The 22,364-nt window shown below is 36.9% G+C and overlaps 1 long non-coding RNA gene and 1 pseudogene across 1 annotated transcript; one reads left to right on the top strand and one right to left on the bottom strand.

The window, feature by feature from the left end:
• Nucleotides 1-7,765: 7,765 nt before the first annotated feature.
• Nucleotides 7,766-9,348, top strand: LOC136062462 (probable LRR receptor-like serine/threonine-protein kinase At3g47570; annotated as a pseudogene).
• A 3,759-nt stretch (nucleotides 9,349-13,107) lies between these two features.
• On the bottom strand, nucleotides 13,108-20,705 carry LOC112026985 (uncharacterized). Its single transcript, XR_010624202.1, has 3 exons — nucleotides 20,089-20,705; nucleotides 18,256-18,495; nucleotides 13,108-13,206 (listed from the first exon to the last, which is right to left on the bottom strand). It is a non-coding gene; the product is annotated as an uncharacterized LOC112026985 (long non-coding RNA).
• Between the last annotated feature and the right edge of the window lie 1,659 nt (nucleotides 20,706-22,364).

The raw sequence follows: 22,364 nt of genomic DNA, 5'->3' as shown, positions 1-22,364 counted from the left end.
ATTATTATTATTATTATTTTTACTGGATGGCTTTGACATTTCATTTATTTATTTATCAACTTATTAATATTAAAGAGTTTTAGTTAGTCCAACTAGACAGTTTGCTGAACCATGCTGAGCAACTAAGGGGCTTTTACACGACCAGCTTTTGTAGCCGTTTAATTTTTGTATGGTCCGTACACTATATACCAAAGGGAGTATCTGTAATAGTTTACTCGGTTTTTGTATACTTTACGAGGCTTTTTTATAATCAATAAAATATCTATCTTCACCGTAAAAAAAAAATGTAAGCAAATGATTTTTTTATGTCATAACTAAGAGAGCCTATATAAAATACAAACTTGTGTATCGCCTCTACCTTGCACGAAAATTTCACTAGTTTCCTGCCTGTTCAAAACAATGAAGCTTCACAACCCCAATTTTCCTGCATTATGCTCTACATTCCTTCATATCATTCTACTCTTTACTGTAACCCTTCTATGCTTGCAACCTGCTGCTTCTACCACTCTAACAAATGGAACTGATCGTTTGGCTTTGCTCATATTTAAAGAATCCATTGTTGATGACCCATATGGAATCTTGAGCTCATGGAATGATTCTATCCAGTTTTGTAACTGGTATGGACTATGGAGTTACATGTGGCCGCCGCCATCGAAGAGTAATGGCTTTGGAACTACAAGGCCATAAATTGCATGGAACTATTACACCTTTACATTGGAAACCCTTACCTTTCTTAGGGTCACCGACCTAAGGAAATAATAGTTTTTATGGTAAATTCCAAAGGAAGTTGGTCATTTGTTCCGACTGCAACATCTCAACATTCAAAATAATACGTTGGGAGGAGAAATTCCAGCCAGCTTAGCCAATTGCACCAAACTTAGGGTGATGACCATAGCGTGGAACAAACTTATTGGGACAATCCCCAGGGCGCTTGGCACTTTGTCAAAGATTCTTTATTTTCAGGTTGCTGCAAACAATCTGATAGGAGGAATCCCACCTTTCTTGGGCAATCTTTCGTTTCTTGAAATTTTTCGGCATCCTATAATAATTTAGAGGGAAGTATTCCAGAGAGCATAGGCCTTTTGAAAAGCTTATCATTTTTTGCAGTTGGAGTCAATAAACTGAACGGTATGGTCCCTTCCTCTCTCTCTACAATTTATCATCTATCAGTGCATTAGGATTTGAAGTCAACCAACTTAGTGGGGCTCTTCTAGCAAACATAGGCCTCACTCTCCCTAATCTCAAAGTATTTACACTTGGTGATAATAAATTCATGGGCCAATCCCTGGTTCGTTATGCAATGCATCTAAGCTTCAAAAAATTGACATACCCCAAAATAGCCTTATGGGATCAGTTTCAACTAATTTGGGATTTCTACTGGATCTTAAATTGCTACATCTAAGTAAGAATAAATTAGGAAGGGATTTGAACTTCTTAATGTCTTTAACAAACTGAAGTAAATGGAATCGCTAACTTTTGCAATAAACCAGTTTGGAGGAGAAGTAACTGTTCCAACGGCTAGTTCTCAATCCAAAACGGTGTCGTGTAGTAAAGTGATTAGATATAAAACACGCCTAAAGTGAAATGGTGTCATTTATCATTAAACCCAACAGTGTCGTTTTACCTTGTAAGAGTTATTGAAGACCCGAAGGATCACGCACGTGTAAGGGTCTATTACAGCTCGTGTGAAGCAGTTACAAGTTTGTTATACCAGACTTTATTGGGCTTCTCTCTCTTTTCTTCTCTGGTGTATCTATATATATAGATATCTATTCACTTGTATAATTCATTGTATTGTATTCTTTGATAGCAATAATATCTGAGTTCTCTCCCAATCATTTCTTTGCCTCTATTTTCTTTTCTATTTTGATTTGTATAGTGATTGTGAGATTGAGAGAGATTTGTTCGAGAGATTAAGAGTGTTTCTTCATGGCATCAGAGCACTGATCCATATCAATGGCCTCTGCTCAGTCTGGTTCATCTTCTTCATCGTCTTCTTCAAGTGTTGTGCCTGCTATGGCTTCTTTAGGTCTGCCAATGAATTCTTCGTTGTTGTTGTTATCAAACATGTCATCTATGATGACCGTGAAGCTGGATTATGAGAATTATGTGGTATGGAAACATCAAATCAAGGTAATTCTTGATACCTATTCAATGATTGATGTTCTTGATGACTCAATCACTGCTCCAGATAGATTTCTCAAAGATTCATCTGGTAATTTTACTACTGAAATCAATCTAGCATTCATATCTTGGAAGAATCATGAACAAGCAATGTTCACATTCTTGAATTCAACTCTTTCTTCTACGGTTCTTGCTCTCACAGTTGGGCAAAAGTCTACTAGAGGAGTTTGGAGAGTGTTAGAGAAGAGATTTGCATCGATTTCAAGGTCTCATGTTATGAGTCTCCGTAATGAATTGAATGCTATTAAGAAAGGAAATGAATCTATTGATGGTTATTTTCATAAAATTAAGCAAGCTCGTGATAGATTAGCTACTGTGTCTGTATTTGTGGATGATGAGGAGCTTCTCCACATTGTTCTTGATGGTCTTCCATATAAGTATGATTCTTTTAGCTCTGCTATTAGAACTAGGAGTAATGTGCTGTTAGTGGAAGAATTGAATGCATTACTTAATGCTGAAGAGAGAGTTATTAAAAAAAGATCTAATGGTGTTGATCAAGTTTCTATGGCTATGGCTGCCAACTTTCACTCACAAGTCTTTCCTCGAGGAAGAGGAGGAAGAAATTACAACCAGAGAAGAAGAGGTGCTCGTGGACATGGACCTGACTCTGGTGGAATGAATTCTCACTTTAGTGGAGGTAATTACTCCAATTTTGGTGGCTTTGGCTCTGGATCTCAGTTTCAGAGTTTTGATTCTGGCAATCAAGGTTTTCCATCTCAATTTCAGTCCTTTAATCAATCTAAGACTTCTCATAATCAAGGTCAAAATTAAGGTCAATCTAGTAGGCCTACTTGTCAGATATGTGGAAAGAATGGTCATTCAGCTCTTGATTGCTACCATCGTATGAACTTTGCATATCAAGGAAGACATGCTCCTGCTAAACTTGCCTCAATGGTGGCCAATGCTGCTCAAGTTCAGGCTTCCAATTCTTGGCTTACTGACACAGGCTGCTCAGATCATGTAACTCCTAATCTATCACAGCTTTCTCTTCATCAACAACCTATTCAAGGCAATGAGACTGTCACTGTTGGGAATGGTCAGGAACTTCTAGTCACTCACATTGGTAATGGTAAGCTTCAAACCCTGACTCATAATTTTAGGCTTGATAATATTCTAAGGGTGCCTGACCTTGCTTCTAACCTTCTGTCTATTCATAAACTGTCTCCAAAATAATGTTTTTTGTTACTTTGATGCCAACAAGTTCTTAATTCAAGATTTGCCCACGGGGAAGATCCTCTATGCAGGGTTGAGTAGAGATGGGGTCTATCCTATTCCATCCATCTCTGACCTATCCTCATCTTTGAGCCATTTCAAATCTTCTGCTTTTATGTCTGTCAAACCACACCAGATTCTGCTTTGGCATCACAGACTTAGTCACCCTTATTCTAGAGTTTTGTATTCTATTCTTAAAACTGTATTCTCATCTCTTACTTTCTCAATGATTGCTGAGGCTTGTTCCTCCTGTGAATCTTGTATAAGTGCTAAGATGCACAGACTTCATTTGAATAAATCTTCAATTGTTTCCACTTCATTTCTTGAAATTATACATAGTGATGTTTGGGGTCCCTCTCCCATGACTTCCTTACTTGGCTTTAATTACTATGTACTGTTTGTTGATGATTATACTTGTTTCACTTGGATGTTTCTTCTTAAATCTAAAAGTGAAGTTCTGTCTGTGTTTAAGCACTTCAAGTCCATGGTTGAAACTCAACATAACTCTAAACTTAAAATTTTGAGAACTGATAATGGTTCTAAATATACTAATGTTGAGTTTCAATCCTACTGCTCTACTTATGGCATTCTCCACCAAACTTCATGTCCTCATACCCCTGAGCAAAATGGAGTGTCAGAAAGAAAGCATAGACATGTTGTTGAAACAAGTCTTACTCTTCTTTATCAGTCACATCGGTCTCTTAACTTCTGGTCATATGCTTTCACTGCTACAATTTACCTTATTAATAGGCTTCCTTCATCAGTGTTAAGCTTTCAATCTCATTGGGAGAAATTATTTTCTAAACCACCATCTGTTCATGATCTTAAATCCTTTGGGTGTGCTTGCTACCCTTTCCTTAGACCTTATAATAAAAACAAGCTACAACCCAGATCTGCACCATGCATTTTTCTTGGTTACCCTCCTATGTCTAAAGGGTACATTTGCCTTGATCCTTCAAATAACAGAATCTATATTGCTTGTCATGTTCTGTTTAATGAAACCCTTTTTCCTTTTGCTACTAATCCTAATCTTACCAATCCTCATATTCCTTTCTCCACTTCCTTTTCTGATTGGTTGTCTCATCCTGCTCCTTCAGCCTCTATTCAATCTGTTGATACTCCTACTTCTTCTCTTCCATCTAATTCTGATTTGGTTTCTTCTCTACTTCCCTCATTTCTTTCTTCTTCCTATTCCAATCATGTTGTTCCTGCTCCCATTGATACTCCTTCCTCAGTGTCTACTACCCCTTTCCCTTCCTTATCTGTGCTTCCAGAACCTGTCCTACCTACTGTGTCTTCTTCCAATTCTGCTCCTCCTGCTCTTGTTCCTTCCACAAGTAATGCTCATCCTATGGTTACAAGGTCTAAGCATGGAATATATAAGCCTAAAGTTATGCACGTACAATGTGATTATACTGCTGCTGAGCCTCCTTCCTTTGCCATTGCTTCCAAGCATCCCCAATGGGTGACTGCAATGGATGCTGAATTCCACTCCTTACAGAAGCAACATACTTGGTCATTGGTTCCTCTTCCTCCACACAAGAATGTTGTGACCTGTAAATAGGTCTATAAGCTTAAAAGGCATAGTGATGGGTCTATTGCTAGATATAAAGTCAGGTTAATGGCTAAGGGCTATCTACAGTAGTATGGATTGGATTATGATGAAACTTTTAGTCCAGTTGTCAAACCTGCCACAGTTAGACTTCTTCTTGCTTTGGCTGTGCAACATGGTTAGGAATTGAAGCAATTGGATGTCTCCAATGCTTTTCTACATGGTCTTCTTAAGGAAGAGGTATTCATGGCTCAACCTCAAGGATATATTGATCCTGCTTTTACTAAACATGTTTGCCTTCTCCATAAAGCTCTTTATGATCTCAAGCAAGCTCCTTGGGCTTGGTTTAACAGGTTTACCTCTCAGCTGCTTCATGTGGGTTTTTGTGCTTCAGCTGCTGATGGTAATTTGTTCATCTTGAGACATCAGTCCTTCATTGTGTACTTATTGCTCTATGTAGATGATATTATCATCACTGGTAATAGTTCTTCATTTGTGACTTACATTATCAAGCTGTTGGGCAAGGAGTTTGACCTCAAGGATCTTGGCTTGCTTCACTACTTTCTTGGTTTGCAGATTGATTATACCTCTACTGGTTTATTTGTGCATCAGTCCAAATATGCCACTGATCTTCTTCAGAAATTTGGCATGACTAATTGCAAGCCTTGTAAAACACCATGCTTTCCTAATCGTCATCTTCTTCCTAATGATAGCCCTCTTATGCCTGACCCTACATCCTATAGGAGCCTTGTTGGGGCTTTACAGTATCTCATCTTCACCAGGCCAGATTTGTCCTTTGCTGTTCAACAAGCTTGTCAACATATGAGCACTCCTACCCAAAATCACCTTCAAGCTGCTAAATGGATTTTGAGGTATCTTCAAGGTTCTCTCCACTTTGGGATTGCCTTTACTCCAGGTCCCATCTCCTTATCTGCTTACAGTGACGCAGATTGGGCTGGGGATCCTGTGGATAGACGTTCTATCACTGGTATGGTGGTGTTTCTTGGTAATTCCCCCATCACTTGGTCTGCTAAGAAGCAATGCACTGTGTTTTGTTCTTCCACAGAAGCTGAATATCGTGCTTTGGCCTCTACTGCAACTGAGTTGTATTGGCTTCGAACGCTCCTTAGAGATTTTGGCATTGTTCTTCCTCAACCTCCTTTTCTTTGGTGTGACATGTCAGTGCTTTGGCCATTGCCTCTAACCCTGTATTTCATGCTCGCACAAAGCATATTGAGGTTGACTATCATTTTGTTAGGGAGAAGGTTCTCAGGCGTGACTTGCTCGTTAAATTCATTTCCACTCATCATCAGCTTGCTGATCTGTTTACTAAGGGTCTTTCTTCTCCCGGTTCAATTGGCTTACTTCCAAACTCATGTGGAAGTTCCCCATTCGTTTGAGGGGGGATGATAGTGCAAGCTTAGAATCAAATACTGAATGAGGAGAAGCAACTGCTCCAACGGCTAGTTCTCAATCCAAAACGGTGTCTTGTAGTAAAGTGATTAGATATAAAACACGCCTAAAGTGAAACGGTGTCGTTTATCATTAAACCCAACGGTGTCGTTTTACCTTGTAAGAGTTATTGAAGACCTAAAGGATCACGCATGTGTAAGGGTCTGTTACAGCTCGTGTGAAGCAGTTACAAGTTTGTTATACCAGACTTCGTTGGGCTTCTCTCTCCTTTCTTCTCTGGTGTATCTATATATATATATATATAGATATCTATTCACTTGTATAATTCATTGTATTGTATTCTTTGATAGCAATAATATCTGAGTTCTCTCCCAATCATTTCTTTGCCTTTGTTTTCTTTTCTGTTTTGATTCGTATAGTGATTGTGAGATTGAGAGAGATTTGTTTGAGAGATTAAGAGTGTTTCTTCAGCCAACTTCTCAACACTTCATTTATTGTATTTAGGAGGCAACCAAATATCTGGCTTGATTCTTGCAGCGTTGCAAAATCTTATCAACGTAATTAGCTTAGGCATGGAGGAAAATTTTTTCACAGGTGTGATACTTACTTGTTTTGGGAATTTTTGAAGATGCAGGGATTGTATTTATCAGGGAACAAATTGTCAAGGAAAATTCCCAGCCCCATTGGTAGCCACACTCAATTGGTTGAATTCAACCTTTGTCAAAACAATTTAGAAGGAAGCATACCTCTAAGTATTGGAAACTACCTAAGTTTGCAACAATTGGATGTTTCACAAAATTACCTTAGTGAAGTCATACCTCAGCAGGTTTTTTCTCTTTTCTCTATCATTATTACTGAATTTATCCTACAACTCATTTAGTGGCAAATTGCCTATAGAAGTTGGCAATTTGAAAAATATTAATTCTCTAGATGTCTCTGAAAACAATTTTTCCAATGAAATTCTCACAACAATTGAAAATTTATTGAATTTAGAAAACCTCTACTTGCAAGGGAATTCCTTTGAAGGAATCATACCTTCATCCATAGCTTATTTAAAAGGCCTTGAACTTTTGGATGTTTCGCAAAACAACTTATCAGGATTTATTTTGAAAGGTCTAGAGAAACTTTTATTTTTAAAATACTTGAACATTTCGTTCAATGATCTTGAGGGCCCACTACCAACTATTGGAGTTTTCAAAAATGCAGATGCAATATCAATTATTGCAAACAATAAGCTTTGTGGGGGTATTCCACAATTACAACTACCAAAATGCCCTAAAGTTACAAAATCAAGAAAGTCTCCAGCTTCTAGAACAATAATTACAATTTTATGTGTGGTTGCATGTCTCCTTCAGCCTTCTTGTTTCATCATTTCTTGTTCTTTATTAGAGGAAAAAATAGAAAATGAAACCATCTTCTATAGTCTCAAAGACGGATCTCCTTCCAGCAATTTCCTACAAAGTGCTTCATTGAGCAACTAATGGATTTTCTCTCAAAAATTTGATTGGATCTGGTAGTTTTGGATCAATTTACAAAGGAGTTCTTAATCAAGAAGAAATGTTAGTTGCTGTAAAAGTCCTAAATCTTCAAACTAAAGGAGCTACCAAGAGTTATGTGGCAGAATGCAAGGTCTTAAGAAATGTTCAGCATCGATATCTTGTGTAGATCTTAACATGTTGCTCTAGTATCAATTATAATGGCGATGAATTTAAAGCTCTTGTATTTGAATTCATGACAAATGGGAGCTTAGATATGTGGCTACATCCAATAACAGATTGCGAAAATCAATCAAAAAATTTGAGCTTTCTTCAATGAATAATTATTGCAATTGATGTGGCTTCTGCATTAAATTATATGTACAATTATTGTCAGCAATAAATCATACATTGTGATTTAAAGCCAAGCAATATTCTTCTCAATAGTGAGAGGATTGCTCATGTAAGCGACTTCAGTTTAGCAAGACTCCTCACAAGCACCGATGATTCTTCCCAAAACTAGTACAATTGGATTAAAAGGATCTATTGGCAATGTGCTTTAGGTATAACCTCTCTTATTTAGTTTTAAATCCTTAACAATCCTATAATATGTTGCTTTTCTCTTTGTCGCTTTATCAAAAGATAAGAATTAACTACTTGTATTTTTGAGCATATAAGCTTTTTAATATTCGTAAAATTAGTATAAACATATTAGCATACTCTCTTGCTTACTATTTCTATATCTCTTATAACAAATATTCACTTGAGTACATACAAACACATAATTAATTTTACATAAAATTTTAAATAAAATAATTAATAGCAAAAAAAAAAAAAAGATTCATATTCTAAGAAATGCCTAAGTTAATTTGGCGATGGACATTTTGATCCTTTGGCTAAGCTTCATATCTTCTTTGTATGCATTTATTTCAATCAAATTGAACATGCAAAATAATAATAATAATAATAATTTGGCCCCTTGGGGTAAAGTTTTGTACATTTTCCTTCCATTGCGGAAGTAATATCATATGTCATATTACTTTTCTATATGAATTCATTTCATTTTCTTTGAATTTGAATTTTGTAAACCATTATCCATATTTTTCATTATAGATAGAAATTGCCTAATTTCCTTCCATTCCATGAGTTGTAGAGTATGGCATGGGTGGTGAGGCATCGACAAAGGAAGATTTATATAGCTATGGAGTCCTTGTGCTTGAAATGTTTACAAGAAGGATGCCTACTGATGATATGTTTAAAGATGGTCTAAATCTCCATAATTTTGTTAAGATGGCATTACCGAAAAGACTTGCTCAAGTTGTCGACCCAATGCTTTTGCCAAGAGAAGTTGCAGAATTAGGAGTTGCAACTGGGGTAAAGATGGCAACAAAAAAGGATGACAATGATAATGAAATTGAAGTAGAAGAAACTAATAATATTAAGGACTCTAGGCATGTTGATGTTGACATGCAAAAGTGCTTACTCTCTAATGATGTCAAAAATCGTTTGTGAGTTACACGGTCTTCATGTGCTCTAGAAAAAAACTGCAAAATTGTAACAAAGAAGAACTTACAAAGAGTACCAGTGTGGTACCGACTAAATACCCTCCGAAGGTTATGTTAGAGAGCTTTTTACAACTCTAGAGTGCTAGAGCTAGAGTAAATTATATGGACCTTGGTTTGTGAAGGTTTTGGGGTTTTTATAGTAGCGTAGAGTTGGCATTCGTTTCTTGGTGGAGAGAGTCATTCCTTGTAAGGAAGATCCTCATAAATGCACGTAATTGGCGGGATCCTTTCCTTATAGGGACTCCCTTAATTAGGGTTAATCATGGGGATCAAGCAAGGCCATGCTGGATTCCTCATGCTCTTTATTCCCGTTGGCTTCTTTTACTCCTGTCAGTCTCTCTCTTCTCGTTAGCCTAGGAATTCCCATCACCTCATGTAGATACCGTCAGGTATTGAGATGATGACGTCGGCTTATGGCATTGTCAATTTCACACTACTTCACACACATATAAAGCTGACGGGCTCAATGGAGTCGTCAACTTCTTTGTATACAATGAGTTTATTTTTTTTCCTAAAAACACCCTTGTCAGCTATCCCCTACTCCATGGCTCCATCAGTCTTAGCTAACGAGTCGTGGAGTGTAGCTTTCCTTTTATTATTTATCCGTTGGAAAAAAGGGTGCTCATTAATGGCTTCCTTGAGCAGATTTTATTAAATGCTACAACACGTGGCATAGGCTAGCTGGCCTCGATTATGAACAAATGCATCACTTCGTTTCCCGTGCTCTTTCACCCTATATATAGCTCACCACCTTTTCTCATTTTCTCCTTTTTCATCTTTGCTAATCTTGAGAAAGAGCTGTCATTTCATCACCTCTGCTGCCATCAACTTGCTGATCCTATCACCTTCACGAAATCGTCTACTAATTTTGTAAGTCCTCTTCTCTTTTCACTCCTTGTTTTTCTAGTTGGTCGTCAATTTTATAAAGAGACCCGTCAAATAGGTTCATAGAATGCCTTCGTCGCTTGTAAGTGAATAGATGTCAGGTAATAGAGAAGCGATGAGTGAGCAGTCGTCATCAGTTCATGCAAGAGCGGGCTACGATGAAGTCTACCCGTCAGGTCATAGGCTTGAGGAGGGCTTATCCTAGTTGTCAGAGAGGGAACCGTCTGCCCATTATCCTGATGACGAAGAGAAAAATTATGATGGAGAGGAAGTAGAGGAAGGAGAAGGAGGAGAGGATGATGATGAATGAGGGGAGGGAGAGGGGACAGAGAAGAGAAGGAGAACGAGGAGGATTGTGAGGGAGAGGATGACGAGGATAAGGGTGAGGCTGACGAGAGAGCTTCTGTGGGAGGAAGTTTACGAAGCCTAAGGGATGGTCACACCCGTCCTTTCATCCTTCCAGCTATATGGACAACCAACGAATTCAAGCTGATGATGACGAATAATATTTTCAAGAATTTACGAGACTGTTACCAAATCCCTAATAACACTCCAATCTGTTTGCCCAGAAAGTTTGAAAAGTGCTACTCTGAGAAGACCACGGATGTCGGCATGTATGACACCATGTTTGCGACAGGATTGAGATTTCCTTTGACGGCACTACACCGTCAGTTAGCCATTTTCCTTAGTCTATCCATCATCCAAATAGCCCCTAATGCTTGAAGGATATTCATAGGGGCTGAGATTCTTTGGGGTCATCTTAGTGGGGGGGAATCATCAGCTTACCTTGGACAAGTTCTTTTGGTGCTACAGACCCTAACATATCTCCTCGTTTAAGGGGATATATCATTTTGCTTAGGTTGGTGTCGGATATGCCCGACTCCACTAGAAATTGGAATGGTAGATACTTTTTTTTCCAAGGGACGGACTGGGTGTGCCATCGAGTAGAGTGGGCGACGATGCCTCATGGTTTTGATAATACTTGGAGTATTGTCAAGGATTCAAGTCTAGTATCGTCCACATTTTCACTTTTTTCTTTACTTATTTGTTTAAGTGTTTAACGTCGTCTGTTTTTTCTCTTCTTCAGCTAGCGTTTGTCCCTGTATAACCAACGAGCAGGAGGCTTTCATCCATTGGGTGCTTAAGATCCCCTTTGATGAATGGAAGTGCAGAGACCTGATCACCCTTAACATGTTGCACACCTACTGTGGTGGTCCTATGCTAACACTTGCAGCTCGTAAACTAAATACATACTCCCGTCGGCGTAAGTCCTTACTCCTTTGCTTCTTTCTTCCCGTTGTCTTCTTTTAGTCTGCTTATCTAACATCCATTTCTTACCCTTCGTAGAAATAGAGGCAACAAGGCAAAAAGCTTTGATAGGGCATCGACCGCGGCATGCAAGCAGAAGGAAAAGGAGGGGGCCTCCTTGTCAGCTCCTAAGGGCGTCGTCAAGGGAATGCCCAAGCGAAAGAGTGACGGGAAGGATGATCGCTCTCTCAAGAAAGGACTAGTCGTTCCTGCTGGTGACAAACAGTCAAAGTAGCCATCGCCTCCCAAACCTAGCCATGGGGCTGGTAAAGGTCTAATGACGACGACTAGTCCAGTCACCCAGGGAACCATTCATTGTCTTCTTATGCATAAGGAATATACCATTGAGATGGTTGAGTCAATCATTAGGGAGACGGACTTGGACCCTTGTGCCGAGTAGATGACGGAAGACCTAGGGGCGCAGGGTCTTTTCGACCTAACTAAAGTATGTTTTTCTCATACTTTGTTCCATTTCATGTTTTCTTCTCTTGCTGACAATTATTTTTTATTTTAGGTGTCGATGCACATGAAGGCACTTCAGGATAGGTGCGTCGCTAGAAAGGGAGTGATTTGTCAGCTCCGGAAGCATTAAGATATTCAAAACAAGGAGATGGATTAGTACAAGGAGGCTGTCCACACCTTTAACAAGGAGCCGATGGCTGTTACTGAAAAATTGAAGCAAGAATCCAATCTCCAAGAGAAGGCACAGAAGGCCAAGGAAAGCTTGGAGACGAAGCCGACAACCCTTCATGAGCAAATAGAGAAGGCTAGAGCCGATGCTATGGTGGATTTTAAGGCCTCCTAGTCTTTTATTGATGCATGTGTTGTCTACTATGGTGAAGGTTTTGATGACTGCCTGAAGCAGGGTGGGTCTGTCTATCCAGGCCGTGACGTGTCCAAGATCTCCATGGATGACCCAATGCCAACGACCCCTACAAGTGGTGACATCGTCAGTAAGGAGATCGATGACTCCACTTACACCAAGTAGGATCCAAAGGGAGAGCTTATTATACATTTGGTTGGTAAAACCCAATCTAATCCTCTTGCATTCCTACATGGATGGTTTTACTTGGACAATAGAAAAGTAGCATAAACATAAGTCCAACAGGCTTAACTAAATCTTATTTCTCCCAGAATGTAGTTCATCAACATACTTCACATTAAAATGTCTCAAGAAGATCAAGAAACTGAAACATGATATCACATTGCTAATAAACAAAGCATATTTACCTACATCTATACCACCCAAGTCATTGCCCAAGGATATAAAATTTATGTTTTCCTTTTTTTTGGTCACTTGATAGAGTTTCAACAAAAAAATCCCCCACCACCACCGCCCCCCCCCTAAAAAAAAAAAAAAAAAAAAAAAGCCTTAAACACCTAGCCGAAAATCAATGGTAGAGCTTCCAGAATTTCTTTCCTCCTCTCCTTGTTTCCTAGTTGATGGCTGAAATACAAGATTATGCACAAATCAAATTGGTCATTGACAGAATCCAGTTAGAAATCTTTGAATGCCAGCAAAAGCAGATACTATGTCCAAACTGTGGAAGCATCCTCTAATGTCATTTTCAATGTATTTTGCAAGACACTTGCACTGCTTCTCACCATTAGTCTACAGAGATGGGAAAGAATGTAAATAAATACAATTAATAGATTACATCAAGAATAACCATGAATTTTTAAAACATGAATCCACAGCAAAGCACTTCTAAGAGCAAGCATTAAGTTAAAAATTGGTGAGTTGACATCTGATTTAATTATGTTGGGGTCAAAAGCCTAGAAAATACTTGATATTGAGTAGGGAAAAATAAGTCAAGAATCCAGGAAAAAAGATTGTCACATCTAGCTTTGCATAAGATATTAATGTAATGAAATAATTATAAGGATGCAATACCAATGATCTTTGGATCAAATGGCGTCTTTCCTCATAAATAAGGGTGGAGGGTTAAGTCAAAACCATATTATAGGTATGAGTTATATATATACACACACACACACATGGAAAAATGGGTAACATTGTAAAATGCTCATTACAATGTTAATCATCTCCAACTAAATATTTAAGAGTTCATATTGACAAGAAGAAAACATTTCCACTTGTACAATGTTTTGGGGTTGGGGGGGAGGGGGAGTTGAAATGGAGGAACTGTATTCTTTCCTCATAACAATCTATACTTCAAATTCTTTATTACTTCTATGCCTACAAAATTCATAGGAAAAGGCAACGGTATGAATTATGTGCAGTATATGGAAATCTATGATAAAACACACGTCAAGTTCGCTGACTCAAAGGAAGAGAACAAGACCAAAAAAAAACAAATGCAAATTAACTTCGTTTCAGAGTTTTAGCTTTTTCATTTACTTGTCCTACTTGAAAGAATTATCATAGCAAAACAGTTGGTTCTTTGATTAAACACGGTTGACTTATAGCTCATTTCATGATTAGAAGCAAGAGATGTCAAACCTTGGTGCAATGGTAATTGCCATCTACACCAAGCGATGTATCATGAGCTTTGAGTCTAGGAATTAACCTCTCTGAAATTGGGGATAAGGTTACTTACCAACTATCTCTCCTAGACCACAAAATGAGTCTTGTGCACTAGGTACACCATTTTTTCATGTTAGAAGCTAGGCCTTTCTTATGAGCATCCATGGTATGCCCTGTTTTTTTACACATAGAATTTAATTTAAGAATTCCCTGTTAATCATTGTTGTCAAAACTGTACCAGGTAGAAGTTTATTCCGCATATGACACTATAAGACATATATTATTATTATTTTTATAAGTAATGGCTATAAGACATTTTTTTATCTATTCAATATGTATTTGTAAGTACTAAATGATAATATGAGAATAATAAGAGTATATAAAGTTAATACATTCTACTATCATTTCATATTCCACCCATTGTAGGAAAGAGTGAAACCAAGTGTAAACGAAATGAGAGGAAATAATCTAGAGGAAGCCTATTAGCCTAACTTTAATCAAGAGTACGCTTTCAAGTCTCCCTACCTATTCCTATTCCTTGTTCTTCTTCCCCATTCCTGTTAGTGTAGCCATCAAGCTGGAAAAAAATACAGACTTCCTGTGGGGTGGGCTTCACGGGGAGCATAAATTCCATTTGGTTTATTGGTCTACTATGTGCAACCCAATCCAAGGGGTAGCAGGCATTTGAAAGCTGCTGATTTCTAACCAAGCTTTGCTTGGGAAATGGCTGTGTAGGTATGGGTTGGAACAGAAGTCGTCATTGTACAGTACAACTTGATGCCAGAGGTACTCTGGAATGGTAAAAGGTCCTTATGAGGTAGGCCCATGGAAAAATATCAGTAAGGGTTGGGAGAAGTTTGCTTCATACACTCGTTTTGAGGTGGGGGTTGGTTCCCAAGTTTTGTTTTGGAAGTATCATGGGATAGCAATGGGACTTTCCAGGATAGATACCCTGAGTTGTTCAGGTTTGACGGAGACAAAGAGGCGTTGATTTCAGAATTCAGACCATTTTGAATGGGTCAACGGTCAGGTGCATTGGAAACCTGCCTTCATTTTAGAAGCACAAGACTGAGAGTTAGATTCTGCAGCCCAATGTTTTGGATGATATGTATGCAGCGAAGGTAACCCCTACAGGTCCTGATAGATGGGTTCCGTTTCCATCACCTAAGACTGGATTACAGGTTAAGGGCTGTAAATCCTATCCAACTTCCTTGGAAATGCATACAGAAAACGCTAACCCTACCTAGTGTTGCATTCTTTGTTTGGGTGATGGGTCTTGGGAATATATAGGTGATGGATAATCTTCGAAAGAGGGATTTTATCATGGCAGACTGGTGCTGCCTGTGCAAATCTGATGGTAAGTCAGTGAGTCATCTCCTGTTACATTGTCCTATTGCTTGTGACCTGTGGGCTTTTTTGTCTATTTTGCCTAGTTCGAATCACTTGGGTCATGCCAAGTTATGTTATGGCTATGTTGGAGCCTTGGAAAGGAGCCTACGGATTCCGTAGATTCAAGGAAGTGTGGGGTTCCATTCCTGATTGTCTTATGTTGTGCATTTGGATGGAGAAGAATCAACCTACATTTAAGGGAAAGGAGTTAACTTTGCCTTTCAAGTTCATGTTTTTGAAGACCCTTTATGAATGAAGTTTGAAATCCTATACTTTCTATGTGTATTCTTTGATGGAGTTCTTGGATTCTTCTCTAATTTGCCAATAATTTCTACGCTTGTATCTTTCTCTGCTCTTTGTTTCTACTTTTCATTGGTGTTTTTCATTTTTTTTTTACTATATACTTCCTGCATACGCTTTCTGTTTTCACTAAATTGACATTACTTAACAAAAAAAGAAATCCAAAGTAGGGACAAAAAATAAATTATGCTTAATGAGTTCAAAAACACAGGTAGTGTAAAGGAGTACGAAATACTTTATCATAAACTATATGGCATAACACAGGAGAATGTAAAATTAAACAATTTGTGTTCCCTAGATATTAAAAGGGAAAAGCAAAAGAATAACACTGAGACTTCCTCATATATGAAACCACTAGAAGCCATGCAACAGGGAAAAGAAAAACATTGAGGCTTCCTCATAAACAAAACCACTAGAAGCCATGCAACAGGGACACAGGTTGAGGTATGTGCACAGGTAGAAATAGACAAGAAAAACATGGTTTCTGAACCATTTGGACCCAATTAAGGAATCCAACATATAAGGACACAACCTAATTAAGTTTGGGGGTGGGTTCAAGGCAAGGGTGTCAGGTTCCAGAATAGAAGAACTCATCCAAACTAGATATTAAAGTCACTAAAATAACACTATTGTTAATAATTTTTTTAGAACAGCATTTGCAATATAAGAATCCTAATAGCACATCCAACCATCCAGATTCCAGACCCATTAAACATCTCATTATCCCTACACCAACATCTCAAGTTCTTGTCCTTTTCACCAACAAGTCATATGGACATTGACAGAATCGTTTGCAAAGAGCCAGGTTAGTACCTTACCCAGGTCCTTTTTTGTATTATTATCTTTGGTGACCACCAAGAATGACGGCCTACAATCAGGTCTACTAATTCTTGACATGTATCAGAGGAATTTAGTCTCTACAACCAAGGTTGGGAGAAGGCTTCCCATTCCAAAATCTTCATGTGCTTATGGATCATATTTGACCATTCCTAACTCACCCAAGTGTCTCATTTCTTTGTTGAACTTATCTGTTGGTATGCATTCAACAGTAGATGCATCAGGCTCCTATGTTGCACAGACAAGGGGATACGGCAATTTTTTAAAAATAAGAACACGACACGGCAGTTAAATAATTAATTAAAATTTATATTTAGGCAGACATATAATAAATTTATGTCTAGAATTTAAATTATGTAAGAACTACAAATAAGTAAACTAACACCCAAAGTAGCAAAATAATACACATAAAATGTTTAGAGTACAAACCATAAAAGGATAACAAGTTCAATGTCAAACTAACAACATAAAAGGATAACAAGTGAGTCTGTGAGAGTGGGGTTAAAAAAAAAAAGAAAAAAACAAACAAACAAATGCATTATAAATAAGTGAGTAACAATTATGACCCATTCCCACATTTCATAAACAAACAAACGCGTTATGACCCATACACCAAAGTTAATATCTGAAAGAAAGAAAAAAGAAAAAAAAAAACAAAGAGAGGAGGTCGGACCTGTTGTCCACGCCGAGAGAGAGAGAGAGATCACCGAAAGGGACAGGGCACCTAGGCACAGTGTCGACGTCTATGGAGCTCACCGATCGGCCCGATCTAGCTCCGGCGAGAGACAGAGGGCAGCAGTAGCAGGCAGAGGTCAGAGAGAGGGTGGGTTGAGAACTTGAGACTCTAAATGGATTCTTTGTTCTAGGGTATATCACAAAATCAATGGTATTGGTAAGTTCATCTGTCAAAATCTATGATTTTTTTTTTCACTGTTGACTATCAGAGTCATGTTGAAAAAAAAAAAAAAAATAGGACACTTGCCAGACACCAGAATCTGGCGAGTTGTACCCGTTCCGATGTCCGACACCAACATGACACAAAAAATGGCATGTCCGTGCAACTTAGTCAAGCTCCCATCTCATTCTTATACACACACTATGCATGTACAATCCATCGGTAGAAACACCCATTTTCTCACAAGAACAATTTCTACGACAACAGTTGATGATGGAGTCCATACTTGGGACTTTGATATTGCGAATTGATGTGTTCAGGTTCCTTGGGGATTGTTGAAATCCCTTCTTATGCTAATCCAAGCACTAGAATTTAACATTTCTAATTTACAAATCCAAAAAAAGGTCGTACCCAATGCACATAGCTCCCACTTTTGTAGGGTCTAGGATAGGTAATGGTAGGAAGCCTTACCCCAAATTTGTTAGGAGGAGCTGATTCCCAAACTTGAACCCGCAACCTATTGCTTTTGGTGGAACTCACTTGCCATCGCATAAAGGCTCGACCTCTTGTAATTTACAAATCTAACCTCAAAGTAAAATCCATTGTAAATTATTTTATTTTAACACATAGAGGATAAAGCAACTTTGCAGATATTGCAATTTCAAATATTTCTATAACATTATCATTGAACAAATGTTGAAAAATTACATATATTTGGTAGTATGATCATTCAGGTATTAAAAGATCCACACCTCAAAAATGAAAAATCCAGCAGGTTTTAACATCAAAGCAGCCCCATTGCAAAGATGGAGAAGATCATCCATGCCATTAAGACCCCATCTAATAAAAGTCTTGGTTCATGTCTACCAATCTCAGCTTGTAGCCCAGAGATATTGTCACTCGGTATGTATAGTGGATTACTTACAATACCTGCAAGTTTTCCTTCCACATCCTTCAATGGCTTGAACCATGATCCTTGCCTCAATTACATCCTAAGTGGTTTGTAATAAAGTGCATAAGAAGAAAGAAAAGTAATCAGATATATTTTATTTTGCTGGAAGTAAGAGGGGAAAAAGATGAGAGTGAAAAGTAAGAAACATAAAAAATTAATACACTTCAATTTCTCATAGTAAAATAAAAGGCTAATTACAAATATTTACCATATCAACTGAGCTGCATTGTCCCACTAAAGTTTAAAACAGAGCAATCAATCCCCTAATGTTGCTTAAAGTTCCTAAAGCCTCCCTATCATTTTAATTGCTGTCAAACCAAAAGAAAATCATTGCACCAACGTGCCACCAATCCCTAAGAAGAAAAAAATGTGGCCAGAGCTCTTTTCAGCTTTTTCTTCTTGTTGTTAGTTTGGTCTAAATTTGAGAGCACTTGGAGCTGCAGGGTGTCTACATTAGAGGTCATTTTGATCTCAGCATTCATTGCATATCCAGTTTACTATTTATAGTGTTGTTTTAACAAAAAACATTAAACATCACAGCTTTACCCCTACCCCAATGAAATATATTTTAGTATTCCCTGAACTTTCATTTATAACATCTGAATGCCCTAAGAAATGGAGGAAAGGGAAAAAAAGAAAAGCAAAATTTGATAACTACTAAAGGAACTATTCCCTCTTTTTTTTAAAGTCGGAATATTTTGGACATTGATCTCTTAAAAGAAACTACCCAAAAGGTGTCTGGTAGTTAAAATTATTATAGAGCACCTACAAGATTGTTTTGAAAGTCCTTGCCAAGACAATGACAGAGGTTAGCCATTATATTTATTCTCAAAAGTGCATTTGTGTTAGGAACCTTAGATAATGACTTGTTAATGCAATTGAAAATTATAATAATGAGGAGAATTGTGCACGTTATTAAATTTAACTTAAAGATAGCCTATTAAGTAATCAACAAACATTTCCCTTGCATCCCTGATATTGAACCCTCTAATACCACAAGAACACAGGACACAATTACTACAGCATGATAGATGGGGCTATGGTTTATTATAGGAGGCGTATTAGCGGTTAGGATTTGGTTAAAAAGGAAATCAAGAATGCTGTTAAAGGCCTTGGCCAACTTACTAAACATAATAATTTTTTTTAAAAGAATTAAAGATAATCTTTCAGGAAATTTCATTAGATATAGTAGCAGTACCTTTACAAGCTAAAATTGAGGACTTGTATTTTAAATAACAACAACAACAATCAGACCTTCAGCCCAAAATTTTGGGGTCAGCTATACATACTCAACGGACTAGTCAAGGTTGGCCTCATGTATTTTCATAGTCAATCCCACGCCCGGAAAAAGGAGGGTTGCAGTAGGTTGATGGCTAAGCTAAAATATAGCCACTCTATTACAAAAGGATCCACTTGTATGTTGAATAATAGATAATCTAAAATTGGAGACTATCTTAACTTATCCAAAAAAAAAAAAAAAAATTGGAGACTAACTTTCACTTCTATGTTGAATAAATGATTTACTAGACGCAAATTAGAAACTTCGAACATTTCATTTCAACATGTAACATTGTACAATATATGGATTGTGTGATGAACACTATCATTATATTACAACGATAAATTCACTAACCTGCAGTCTGCAGACCATACTTCTGCATATTAAAAACTATCACGTAACGCGCGACAGCGCTTAAATCAGTTGCAATTCCGATTCCAATAGCAAGTGCAAATCTTCCAGTTCCTATAAACACTATGACCAAAGCAAGAATTTCATCCCCAGCATTGAAATTTCTCTATTCTCCACCACTCTCCTAGCTCAAAGTCTACTCAATAAATTGGCTTCTCACAAAATGAAAAGCTGAAGGCAGAGAGACCACCATTGTCTAAACTTAACAGAATTCGGGAAGCAGAGAAGTTAAGTCGAAACATGAACCCAACAAACCTTCACTGGGCTTTTAGGATTGAAATTCGAGTTTTTATGTTTCATTCATTCATTAATTAAAAGGCCTTACTCTTAAACACCCAGTTACCAATTTTTTGTGTGAATTTTTTTTCGTGGCTAAGCTTCCTCATTTTCTAAGCATCCAAACAAAAGGAAATGAAAGAAGAAATTTGGCACCTGGAGAAACGCACAGCCAGTTCAGGAGAGCTCCTTGCTTCTCCCTTCAACACTTCAAAGACAAGGAAAAGACACAACTACGGTGGGGCAATGTGAGGGAAGAAAAGAAAAGTTTGGTCAGAATCAGATACGGGTTTCTTTTTCTTATTTTGGATGGTAGTTTTTGGGCTTTTCGACTTTAGCTTCATTAAGATTTTTTTTTTTTTTTTAATATATATATATATATTTTAAGAAAAAGTGTTTGTCTATATTGGCTTATTTAGCAAATAAATTAAGCATAAAGGGGTGAAGAAGTTTTTTATTTTTTTATTTTTCATCTATTTTGAGGTAATTCATAATTTCCTCCATTATTTTGAAACCAACCAATTTTTTCTTCTATATTTGGTAAATGAGTAAATATTTTCAATCTGTTACTTTTTCAATTAAATTCAATGAAATTACAATGATAATAAATGCAATCTAAGAAAACAATAATGCAATTTTCGACTTTCTCTTTCATGTGGTGGACAATTAATAATTTCTTTAAAAATTTTCGTTAGATTAACTGAGAAAGTAAGAAATTAGAGATATTTGCTCATCTTTCAAAACATAGAGGGAGAAATTAGTTGATAATAAAGATAAATGGGGGAATAGTGAATTATCCTAGACATAAAGGGAGGAAAATGTGTTTTGTCCTATTTTAAAATTTGATTCTTATTCAAATTAAAATAAATTATTGAGTAATATGGTTCTAATATGATTATGATTATGATTATGAATGTAGTCATGAACTCTAAGATTTATTTTTATTTTTAATTTTTAATGTTGTCACATAAGTTTTTGAAAGCTCATATTTTTCTACACTATCCCATCTAGTTATAATTTATTGTAATTATAATTATGATTAAAAAATTCTATATTTAATAACTTTTTATTTTGGGTTCTTTTTAAGCTTAAATCCAAATATAAGTGACATATCCTTTGAAAGAAAGTAAAGATCGAAATTGAATAAGAAGGTTCAAAATACCTCCACACACACTACAAATTATTTAATAAATCATATGTATAAAAAATAATACTACAAATTATTTGCAAAAGAAAAAAATTCACCTTTATTAAGTCATTACAAGCACTAGTTTAAAATCATTACACAAATGGCTAAAAGTATTGTAACTCAGTTGACACATCTTAGTGTGTCTAATAATGAAGACATTCAAAGTTCAATTTTCTCCTCATACATTGTAATTATCAAATTATTAAAAATAAATAAATAAATAAAAAACCATGAATGATTGTTGTCCACACGCTATGTAGCTAACATGCTCTCTTCACAAAGTTTCTCTCAACTTCAAAAATTAGTGTATTAGGTTAGATTAGATAGCATGTTAACATTGTTGATGGCCATTTTGCGAATATCCTACCAACTCATATGAAGTAAAACCCAAATTCTTTATGGGCCTAATATCTCTAATTTTAAAGCATTTTATTTCATACATGGCCAAAGCCCATGTATCTTTTAATGCGTAATTGAATGAGTTTGGTTTAGAGGAAAAAGAATAGGCCTTTTTGGACTTGTTCATGAACCCAAACTTGGGTCTCACAAAGTAAGTTAGGTACACTTGTAGATGACAAAGGTTGGATGGCCACAAACACAAAAATAAACACTTATTAGAGCATTCACAGCAGTGAATCTAAAATTTTATCTATTTAGCTACACAAAAAGTCACTTTATCTATTTTACATATACACATGCTATAATAGTGGATCTATTTTAGTTTTTAACCTAATAAAATAATATAAACACTACA

Source organism: Quercus suber, unplaced genomic scaffold (assembly GCF_002906115.3).
Source record: "Quercus suber isolate HL8 unplaced genomic scaffold, Cork oak 2.0 scaffold_417, whole genome shotgun sequence".
Taxonomy (NCBI): domain Eukaryota; kingdom Viridiplantae; phylum Streptophyta; class Magnoliopsida; order Fagales; family Fagaceae; genus Quercus; species Quercus suber.
Note: the sequence above shows the minus strand (reverse complement) of the source record. Positions and strands in the feature narration are given on the sequence as shown.